The 12135-nt window shown below is 44.5% G+C and overlaps 1 long non-coding RNA gene across 1 annotated transcript in view; it reads right to left on the bottom strand.

The window, feature by feature from the left end:
* Positions 1 to 259: 259 nt before the first annotated feature.
* Positions 260 to 12135, bottom strand: part of LOC142830673 (uncharacterized) — a 35761-nt gene continuing 23885 nt past the window's right edge. The window contains exon 3 of the long non-coding RNA XR_012906121.1: positions 260 to 706. This is a non-coding gene — a long non-coding RNA (uncharacterized LOC142830673). The remainder of the gene's footprint in view (positions 707 to 12135) is intronic.

The raw sequence follows: 12135 nt of genomic DNA, 5'->3' as shown, positions 1-12135 counted from the left end.
GGCTGTCAGTATTCAGGAGGCCCTGCAGGAGAGCTTCCACCCTGAGAAGCACTAACAGTCTCCTTGGTGTGCCCCACTGGGGGCTTGTGCCAAATTCCTCCCTCTCATCCTTCCACTTACCCCTCCCTAACCCCCGTTCCTGATGTCAAATAAAATACACATTTTTTCGTGAACACAAACTCTCTTTATTTAACAAAATGGGGTGGGGGGGGGGAATGAAACTCTGGTGAGACTGGGGAAAGGAGGCAGGAGAAGAGAGGGTGGGAAAGGGGAGGGGGAAACCTGGGAGGAGGGAGCTGGAAGGGGGAAGCAAGAAGAACAAGGAGGAGGGGAAGCTCAGGGCTTAGGATTGGGGGTCTCGCCAGGCCAGCGTCTCTGGAAGGTTGGGGAGTGGATCGACAGTGGGAAGGGGATGGAGGGTGTGAAGGGAGAAGCGGGAGGGGAAGTGGTAGCTGGGGAGGCAGCAGGCAGCTCACTCTGCACCAGGTTTGCAGGTGCTGGTAGATGGCATAGCCCTGGGCAAGCTGCTCCCACCAGAGCTGCAGGTCTTCTTGCACCCAGTGCTGGAGGGTGCGGTGTAGGGCTCTCTGTGCCCCAAAGTGCTGCTGTTGGTATTCCTCCACTGCACGAGTGGTCTTGCAGAGCCCTCGGGTGTGGGAGCGTGTCCTGGGTGGTGCGGTACACCCTGCACGTGCAGCTGGTGTGGCTGTGGAAAAACAAGAGAAGTGGTCAGTTATCCCTGAGCATACAGTGGGTGAAGCCCAGCCCCCCTCTTCAAGGTGAGGATGACCGTTCCCTTCACCATCAGAGCTGATGAGCTTGCACACAGGCCAAGTTTGGAATGTCTTGCTATCCCCAGGAGTGGGAGCTGCCCTGAGACTGTACCCCTGTCCCAGTGATGTATATAGTGTGTGTGTGTGGGGGGGGGGGGGGAGATGTCCCCTGCCTCTGTGTAGAGTGACCTTGTGGAGGGAGGGCGTCCTGTTGTGTCCCATCCCGGAGTCAGAAGAATGTCATGCCTCTTCACATATGCATATGGATAACAGGGTAAGGCCCCGGTGTGGCAGCCAGCTGGGGCCACGTGCCCAGGGGTTGCATGGCACATGCTCGCATATGAACAGGTTGCTGCGTGATCCGTGGACAGCAAGGCCCACGGGTACAATCCCTGGTTTCCATCCCATTTTCCCCCCTCCTCCCGCATAAGGGGACAGTGATGGCACTCGTGTTGTTGCCTCCCTGGCCTCAGATGACACCGGCGACAGGTCTGCTGGGGCAGCTCAGTGGTCCTGGCTGTTCAGCATGCTCCATCTGGTCTGCTGTGGCTCATGGCTCTCCTCCTCTTCAATGCCCTGGTCAGGGCCTTTTGCCCCAGGGTTGATAGCCACCTGGGGGGCATGGACTGTCCTGCCTCCCAGGATGTGGTCCAGAGTGTCGAAATAGGGGCAGCTTGGTGTGTGTGCCCTTGGTTGGGAGCTGCCCCCTGTGGCCCTGGCATATGCCTGCTGAAGCTCTTTTATTTTCATCCGCACCTGCTCCTGGGTGCGGATGTGGCCTTTGCTGACCATCCTGGCAGCTATCCTGTCATAGACAGCAGCACTCCTCCTTCTAGTGCGGAGATCATGGACATTGGAGGATTCCCCCCAAACCACAATGAGGTCCATGATCTCCGCATTGAACTAGGAAGGCGCCTGCCTTTTCCAGCCCCTGGCAGACTCCTGGGAGCTGGCAGACTGCTCCTGGGGAGTGGTGGACAGCTGGCTGCTAGTGGCTTGCTGGCTCATGTTCGAGCCACTGGGTCAGGAGCAGGACAGACTGTTTGCTGGGCTGGCAGGCTTGGAGCTGGCGCAGGAACTGTGGCCAGACTCTACCCCTTTAAGGGCTCCGGGAAAGGGGGCTCCGGGAAAGGGGGGAGGGAGAGTAGTTTTCTTGGTTGTGGCCAAAGTGGCCAGCAGGGCACCCTGGGAAGAGCTGGAGGCCCTCTATTTCAAAATAAGCGTCTACACAGCACTTATTTTGAAATTGGCATTATTCCTTGTGGAATGAGGTTTACCAATTTCAAAATAAGCCCTCTGTTATTTCCAATTAATTTCAAAATAGTGGTTGGCTTGTGTAGACGATAGGAAAGTTATTTCAAAATAACTTCTCTGTGTAGCCATACCCTAACAGATTTATTGGAGCATAAACTTTTGTGGGCAAAGACGAAGTGGGTCTTTGCTCACGGAAGCTTATGCTCCAATAAATCCTTTAGTCTAACTTTTTAGTGTTGATGATCATATATATCTTTCTAGTTGCCCAGTTTATAATGAACTTCTTAGTCCTTTTCCCCCAAAAATAACAATAGTGATTATAAGCTTCAGGGGGTAGCCGAGTTAGTCTGTACAGGATAAACTTAAAAAACAACAAACAGTCTGGTAGCATTTTATAGACTAACAAAACATGTAGCTTTTGTGGGCACAGCCCACTTTATGTGAGGAACAAACTGGTGGCAGCTGAAATTGCAGAACCCAAAGAGCTCAGCCAACATATGTGGGAACATTTAGGCTGTGTCTACACTGGCGCGATCTTGCGCCAAAGTGGCCGCTTTTGCGCAAAAACATGCAGCCTGTATACACTGGCGGGGAGTTCTTGTGCAAGAACACTGATGTTCTAATGTGTGAAATCAGTGTTTCTTGCGCAAGAACTATGATGCTCCCACTCAGGAATAAGCCCTCTTGCGCAACTGTTTTTGCACAAGAGGCCAGTGTAGACAGGCAACATGAATTTATTGTGCAAGAAAGCCCGATGGCTAAAATGGCCATCAGAGCTTTCTTGCGCAAGAGAGCGTCTACACTGGCACGGATGCTCTTGCGCAAAAGCACATCTCTTGCACAAAGGCACATACCAGTGTAGATGCTCTCTTGCGCAAATACTTTAACGCAAGAACTCTTGCGTTAAAAAGTATTTGCGCAAGATCATGCCAATGTAGATGTAGCCAAACTGTATCCAGAACAGTAATACACACAACATTATTCTATGCAATATTTATGGAACACCATAAATATATTTTTATTAAACAGTTGTATCTATTTAGCACCACAGTTGGGAATAGTACTTGACATATCAAGTAGATGCACTGTTCCTGTCCTGTTTAAAATATAAAGAGATCACACTAAGACAAGACACTATGGGAAACAACAGGCAATTGTGGCAGTGGGAAGAAGGAAACAGAGGGTAGAAGAGAATACCAAGAATAAAGATATGGGATTCTTTTGGGTGGTACAGAATATATCATGGCCATAATCCATATATACTTCTGGATAATTTACAGCAAATTAATTTCAGTGGCTTTTCTAATACTTAAATGTAATTGAACATGCAAGATACTTAACATCAGACCTTTGGCAGTGGGAATTACAGCTTTTGAACCATGTCATAAGGCAACATCTGAGGTTCCTTTTACTTCAGAGAAACTTGACACACACACACATACTATAAAATAGCTGCCTCCCCTTTCATATAAGAAATTCCATTGAAGCTTTGGTATCTGAAACAGTTAAAGGAAAACTGACCCCATTTTGCTCAACACAGCAGTTTGAGAGTTCAAAAGATAAGCATTTCTCAGCATGAATAACCAGAAATGTATTTTAAAATAAAGTCATTAAAACATTGTTTCCCAATACATTTCACAGCTTATTCATGCTGAGCAGTGCAAAAATTGTGAGAAAATGCAAGTTAAGTGTCATTTCATCACTGGACCATCTTTGAATCCATGATTAGAGTCTTGTAATGAATAATAAACAATGTATAGCTGAAACGGCATGATCTAGGCATATATATGAGCAGAAAGTGTCATCCCATATGGTAATTATGACTGTTAATTTCCAAAATAATCATGCCAGAATGAATACCTGGACAATATATGCTGTTTCTATTTTGCATTCTCATGCACACAAGGTCTTGAACATAACATTGTAGGGTAATCAAGATACTGATTATCTTCATCAGTTAGTGGTCAAATCCTTGAGACAAGGACTGTGTCTGTTGTGTGTTTATACATGCACTATAACAACACAAATAGTCATCATATATGCTGTTCTGGAATTCATTTATTGAGTTATGGATCCAAAAATCTTAAGCCAGAATCCATTTGATATCCTAATCTGTAGGATATTGCAGGCCAGATTCTCCTCTTTAATCTGTAGCGTGGAGTGTGAAAAAGGTCTGTACAGTGGATTGAAAAGGAGAACTTTTCCTCATATTTGCACATTAGTCAACAGAGGTAAAAAATCATAAGTAGCTTGATAGCTCTTTAACAGATCCATGACAGAAAGAACTTGGTCCAGCAAGCAGGGGATCGTCAGGTGGTACAGCAACACCACAGCAATCCTTATGCCATCTTCCTCTCCTCCCAGATTCTGGAAAAAGGGGTATACTCAGGAAAAGGGGAAGATACATGGATGGCCATGTGCCCTTGTGATCCCTGGCCAGCAAAATGGTTTTTGTGGTGGTTATGCTAATTTCCACTGAGTATTGGGCTAACGCTGAGATGGCTTCAGAATATTGGGTGTGTGTTTGTGACTCTAAACCGCTGCTGCACTTCCCACTAAGCCATGTCACACCTCTGACATCTCCCCAGATCTGAACCTCTGCATCCTATTAATCACCTAAGCCATCTAGTTTCCATTATTTTTTAATTAATATTCTAAAATCATTCTGATTATTAAATCACTACCGCATGTTAACACCCTTTACTTTTTATAAACCTATTGCAGGCTCTCATGCATGATAAATAAATTGTATTAACTCCAGCTCATATGAAATATTTATAAATATTATAGAAAGGGCTCACTTTCTGAGCATAGTTATTAGACATTTTAAATGATGGAGGATTGCAAATGGTCAATTACATAAAATTATGAGAATAAAGACAAAACTAAAGCTCTTGTTTTCACTAGGAGACATACACACACAACTTAGATTCCAACTGGGTTCAAGAGGAGTGACATATTTTATGTTTCTTAATTATCTTTATTTCCCAATTGTATTGTTGTTGCAAAGGCTCAGTTACTATGTGCCAATGAGAGAATAATAAGATGTAGAGATACTCCTTTTTCTTACAAAAGAGCTTCACACTCTTTCTTGCATTGTCAAAATATAAACATATAAAGGACAGATGATTTCAGGATTTACTTTGTTCTGTTTGTAACCACTTCAGAGTCTGGGCATAATACATTTATGAACTAAAAAAACAAGACTGGGCCAAAATTCATCCCTTTTCTCTTAGGGTACGTCTACACTAGCCCCTAGATGGATCTAGGGAGGCTAATGAGGGTGACCGAAGTTGCAAATGAAGCACGAGATTTAAATATCCGGCGCTTGATTTGCATGTTCCCGGCCGGTCGCCATTTTAGAAATTGACTAGCCCGAAGTAACTGCCTGCATCTACATGCGGCAGTGAAACGGGATTCCAAAATAAAGCCCTGACTCGAATGAGCTGGTATTCCTCCTGAAATGAGATTTACCAGCTAATTTGAGTTAGAGCTTTATTTCAGAATCCTATTTCACTGCCGCATGTAGGCGCGGCCAGTTACTTTGGGCTAGTCAATTTCTAAAATGGCGAGCAGCCGGGAACATGCAAATCAAGTGCGGGATATTTAAATCCCGTGCTTCATTTGCAATTTTGGTCACCCTCATTAGCCTCCCTAGGTTGATCTAGGGGGCTAGTGTAGACGTACCCTTACTTCTCAATCCAGATTCTTATATTGTGCCCATCACCATAATATGTAAGCACTTTGGAGGCAATAAGGCAATATGGTAAATGGATTTGGTCCAATGTGATAAAACAGTTCTTATGGGAGAGATTTTCAAAGGTAAAAAAGGTTTTTAGGTGCCCAGCTCCCATTGAATGTGATTAATGAACACTGATTAAACCAGTAATTCTGAGGAGGCTACTACTTCATTGTTAGCTCCTTGTGTTACAGAGTGAAAGGATACATGTCAGAATGACTCAGAAGAGAGAGGGAGCTATTTTCAAAAAATCTCATCCCTTTCGCCTAAGATTGCCCCCATGGAAATCAGTGGAAGTTTTACTATTGCCATCAGTGGGAGCAGAACTAGCTGTTTCTGAACCCCTCCCCGCCCTTGCAGAAATTCAAACATTGGTGTTAGCATCAGTAAATAAAAAGTCCATACCTGGTCACAGTTTAAACTCTTTCTATAAAACTCATTCAAATTGACAGGAATCTCCAGAATTCAGTTTGCTTTGAATCAAGCTCTCTCTGAATGGCTGCAACTTTATTAATTATTACATTCCTATTCGAGCTACCATTCTATTGTGGTTACTTTCCTGAACAATATTTATAACGAACTATAGGCTGACAGAGATCTCAGACAGCATCCCATACTAGAATCCGGTTCTGAACTGAAGTCCTCCAACTGAGCTTTTGCTCCTATGAAGAACTGTGAATTACCCAAGGATGAGTTTAATCTATGCTCATATGCAAAACCTCACTGTATTCTTGCTGAATGACATATTCCATGTCTCAGCAATCTCAGCTACAGAAATTGGAATGTGTCTACAGATAGACACATTGGAAAAAAGTATTTTCTGACTATTATAGTCAACAATTGTAAAATGTTAAATTACCTTAGAACAGGGGTGGGAGTGGCAGAAAGCAATGTGGACTGGGGCCCTGCTTCCTGTAGTTCCCATTGGCCAGTGTCAGGGGGGCCCCCCCCTGTCTTGGGGTTGCCACCCCCATCCGGGGCCTAGTTCGGCCCGCCTGGGCCTAGCCCTCAAAGTACAATGCCCCTCTCTTAGGGGAAATACAGCCTCCTGGCCTAGTCCACAGTTCCGTGCCCCTGTGCTAGGGGAAATACGTCCTCCCGGCCTAGTCCACAGTTCAGTGCCCCTGTGCTAGGGGAAATACGGCCTCCCGGCTTAGTCCACAGTTTACAGGCCCAGAGGCCTAGTCCGCAGTTCAGTGTTTGTTACCCCGGTCCCCACTTGCCAGGGTCTCGGGCAGCAGGGGTAGGGGGGCCCGGGCCCTCCCTCTCCACCGGGCCCCGACCCAGGGCCCTAGTAGTGGCGGGTGGTCCCCACCACTGGCTCGGCGGGGGCTCCTCCCCGCAACGCCCCGAGCCCTCAGGGGGCTTCTACAGCTCCCTGCCCTGGGTCGCTTCCTACCCCCTGCTCTCGGCCTGCCGCGGTCCCACCTGTTGGCGTCGGTCGACAGGCTGTAGTGGTCCTCCCCCTGGCAGCCGCAGAGTTGGCGGAGTCCGGTCCGGTGCTCGGGTCACGGGGGGTCGGTCGGCGGCTCCGGCGTTGGGGCCGAGCCCAGCGGAGGCCCGGCGGCAGCACTCTCAGCTCCCTTGGCAACTCCCTCTCTGGCCCGTGGTGACTAGCTCCAGCTCGGGTCCCAGTCTGCCCCTTCGGAGCAGGCCAGCAGCCTTTTGTACCTTTGCTCCCTTTGGAGCATGCCCAGTAGGGCTGTGTGGGTGGGGCCTTCTCTGCCCCCGGCCCCAGGTGGTTTCCCTGGGCTTGAGTGCGGGGTGGGGCTGCCCCGTCACAGCCAGGAACAGCGATCCACGGCTAATGGGAGCTGCGATTGCCTGTACCTCCAGTGGCAAAGGTAACTATAGTTGAGGGGGCCTGCCAGGGGCTAACTCTGGTGGACCAGATCTTGCCCATGGGAGTGATATTTATCCACTCTTGCCCTAGGAATATGCCTTGAACAGCTCTTCCCCTAATCCTGTACTCGTATTGGAGATTAATATTTATGTTTGGCAACACCAGAAATAATTAGCACTGAGGTCTGCTGCCCAATAAAGTTGTGACAAGTAACCCTTTGTCAATGAAATGGAAATTTCATTAAGAAAACCTGGTAAACTGGTCACTAACAATTTCACCCAAGTAAAGAATGGATTTGTGATCTGGTATTTAACAGATATATTACAAATAAACTGTGTGTTGTATATAACATATTCTACTCCAAATATGTATTCATGGGATTTACAAACATATGTTATTGCTAAACATCAAATCTTTATATTTATGCAAGTGGCTATAGTTTGGGGCAAGCATAGGAGGCCTAACATCATAGGGGTGGAACTAGGACAGTGGTTTCCATCATACACGGGGTTTACAGTTTGGTTCAATGTCTATCAGCACCCCGACTATATACATTGTTCCAGCAAGCCTGATAGCACCCCAAACTTCAAGCCTTGGGCAAGCATGGAATTTGCCCCCAGGCCTGGCCAGAGCTGCCTCCTGAAATGCAGAAGTCAAACTATGCCTATGTTTATGTATTGAGAGGAGAATATAACAAACAACAACAAAAAGTTTGGGCCAAGTCCTCAATTGGTCCTCAAACCAGCACAGCTCCATCAATTTATAACAGCTGAGGATTTGATCCCTTTACATTCAAACAGCAAACTCATGGGAGTACTTTGTAAACACTAATGACACCACGTTTTGTTCTCAGACATTGTCCCTGAGTGGATGAAAAGTACCAAGTATCTGAATCCTCTTTTTTGCTGTAGTTTCAAGTTAGAAAACCAGAACTTGTGTAGGTAATAGAGCTTTTGACTGAAAGCACTTGAGGCAGCACTTAACCTTTTCATGTGTAGAGCACGACTGTAATTTTTCATGTATTTTAATTTTATAGTTAATGATTCTGCAATATAGCAAGTTAAGGGCCCAATCCAATGCTCACTGCAGACAAACAATCTTTCCCCTGAGACTTTCACTTGACTTAAATTGACAAACACAGTATTATGCCATAAGTGATTATAGCGACTCTTTTTTTCTACAAATTGGTATATAAAGCCAAACATTAAAAAAAATTATGTGACTGATTCCTTTCAGGTTCAACACAACTATTTTAGAGCCTTAAATCTTCTAAGGACAAATCCTATCCTTTTTCGTCCTTGATTAAGCAGGCAGACCTAAATGCAGTGCGATCAACGCAGTTCAACTCTGATATTGGTGCAACATCAGAGAAGCTATTCAGGGAGACTCCACCTTCGCATGCTACTGAACACAAATCTACAGCCAGTCCATGCTCTCTACATGGCTGCATCTACACTGGTGCGATCATGTGCAAAAGTGGCTGCTCTTGCGCAAAAACTTGCTGCCTGTCTACACTGGCCGTGTGTTCTTTTGCAAGTAAACTGATGTTCTAATGTATGAAATCAGGGCTTCTTGCACCAGAACTCTGACGCTCCCACTCAGGAATAAGCCCTTTTGTGCAACTGTTCTTGCGCAAGAGGCCAGTGTAGACAGGCAACCTGAATTTCTTGCACAAGAAAGCCCTATGGTTAAAATGGCCATCAGAGCTTTCTTGTACAAGAGAACGTCTACACTGGCATGGATGCTTTTGCGCAAAAGCACATCTCTTGCTGAAAAGCACATGCCAGTGTAGACGCTGTCTTCCAGAAGAGTTTTTGCAGAAGAACTCTTCTGCAAAAGAATTTTTGCATGAGAACACGCCAGTGTAGACATACACAGGGGCAGATGACCGTTTTGCGGGGCCCTGGGCAGCATAACTCCGCGGGGCCCCCCCTTTGCCACGGCGCATGCGCCGTGACGCCATGCGCATGTGCGGTGGTGCCACAGCGCATGCGCGGGGCTTTTTTAAGCGCGGGACCCGGAGCGGCCGCCCCGTTCGCCCTGCCCTATATCCGCCCCTGGACATACATGTGTTTGGGTGATGGGATGAGAGATGAGAAGGGCAATACTTGAAAATGCTGCAAAACTACTACATATAATCCACAGTGCAATACAGTTGCTTGGTTTTATTTATTCTCTCTCTCACACACACACACGCTCTTGTTTTCTGTTAAAATGTAGATCTAATTTTCCAGAGGTTATCTACAGATTTTGCAAATGTAAGATCCCTTCTTTCCTTAGACTGTATATGTGCCATCATTTATACAGTTTCTCTTTCCTCTTCCAAGAATGATTGTTGTAAAAGTGGACTGACAGTTTGTAGAAATTCATCCCTGGATAAGGCCTGTCAATAACTATTCATCAAGGTATCTTACTAGCCAGTTGTTTTTAGCATTTTTAGTTCCTGTAATATGTTGTGATCATGTTGTTTTAAAATAGCTATGGTTCCAATCAGTTTGTATTAGTACCAAACAAGCAGACAGCTCCTATAAGACAGAAATGCTTATACTAAAACTAAGAAACACAATATGCACCAGTTCTGGAAATGGACAGCCTTGCCAGGAGGTTCACCTTTATGTTCTGTTAGGAAGATTTTTAAAGAAAGCATAATATACACAAGATATGCCGGTTTAAGCAAAACCCCTTTAATGCAAAACTTTCTCCTATTTAAATCTAGGTTATACCACCAGGTAGAAAATTAATATATTAAATGCTTGTACAGCTCCTTGAAACGGTAAAGTGCTAAGTGCCAAGTATTATTACATCTCTCAATCATATATCCCCTTATCTAAATAGGTTTGATGTTCCTAAAATATTTTGGATAAATGCAGTTGTACTGTATATCTCCTCTTGAGAACAGAGTGCAATGGTTGGAAATCAAGCCTTATCAAATGCAGATTTCCCCTACCAGTATACAATTTAGGAAAGTGACAGCACAAAGAATAATAATGAATAGTAAGTATGAAACAATTGTTTAATTATTTGGAAACATGAAAACAATATATTAGTAAACATAAATAAGAGTCCATTTCTACTATTCTAATCACGTTGCCGTGTTGATTACAGATGCATCATGAAATATTATTAAAGCAGCACATTAATTTTACTATAGATCAAGGCCTGCTGATCTCAGAATACTTCAGACATTTTGTGATGAACCTGTCAAGATGAGCAAGCAGAGTCTATTTTTCTCCTATAATATTAATACTCTGCACTGATATTGTGAGCTTCAACCCAAGTGCTTCACACACTATATCCACACAATACTTCCGCTCTAGAAGTGGCAGCAATAAGAGTGAACACCACAATTTGTGACACTAGAGAAGAAAATTTTGGCCAAGGACACTACAGTAAACTCATATTCTTCAGAGAAACACTAGGAGACCTCTAATGTGCACATAGAGCAGACTGCACTTTGATTTTTGAGACGTCGCCCCAAACGGCCTCCCGCATTGTAAATTACATAGTACTTGAGTTATTTACCTTGGAAGATGAAGGGCAGAAACAAACCTATTAGAATTTGAACCTCGAAAAATTCCATGGAACCTACTTATTTGAAACCTGATTCTTGATAACCAAGCCTAGGGGATGCAATAAAATATGCTATGTTAATAGTCCTAGATGATCCCTACTTTTACGTGCATGCTTTTCCAGTATATACAAAACACACACACACACACGAGAACTGGCAATACGTTTCTATTTCTTTAGCAACAATGTAACATGAAGTACTCATATTTGCTATCAGATTTGCTGTTTTCAAGATCAGCCATTCTCTGCTCAGCTCCTGCATTGTTTGCTTTTTTGCTGCCTGAGGTACATAATTTTACATATATGACATGCAGTTTCATCTCTCTGCTGGACTGGATTCCCAGTACTGATCTAATGTTTCATGGTGATTCCCCATGTTCCCAGCCTGGCACTTAAGATAATTACCAAACATTGAGATGTTTGTGGTATGTAATCCCCTTCTTAAGAATTATCAGGACTTCTAAAAACTGAGACGAGAGACTACTGTGTTTGAGACATCAGCACAAAGGAGGGAAGGAAGCAAGTGTCTGGAGTACTTCCTGACCGTGGGGACTAACTATGAAAGATTTTGTCATTGCTAGTATATGAAGAATCTGTTTTGCCTTGATGGGTAACTGATAGGATGACAATATGGATAATTTCTTTCCTTCTTCAATAAATACGCAGATTTATTCTTCCTACAGGATACTGTGCCAAATTCTGCTCTGATTCTGTGCTCTGATCTGCACAATCCTAAGCAGGTCTACAGGATTCCACCATTGCATTGTAACTGTGAACAGAATTGGATCCATTAGGTTTTCTCATGCTAAATAAAACGTATAATTATAGGAAAATAGTTGATAGAATATTTCATCAAATCATTGGTGTGTTGCTTTAAAGAAACGCTACAGTACTTATTGAATTGGTAACACACTTATCAACCAGCACTCAGGGTTTCCAGAGCAATTGCTTTTATT

This window comes from Pelodiscus sinensis, chromosome 9, assembly GCF_049634645.1.
Source record: "Pelodiscus sinensis isolate JC-2024 chromosome 9, ASM4963464v1, whole genome shotgun sequence".
In the NCBI taxonomy this organism is placed as follows: Eukaryota; Metazoa; Chordata; order Testudines; family Trionychidae; genus Pelodiscus; species Pelodiscus sinensis.
Note: the sequence above shows the minus strand (reverse complement) of the source record. Positions and strands in the feature narration are given on the sequence as shown.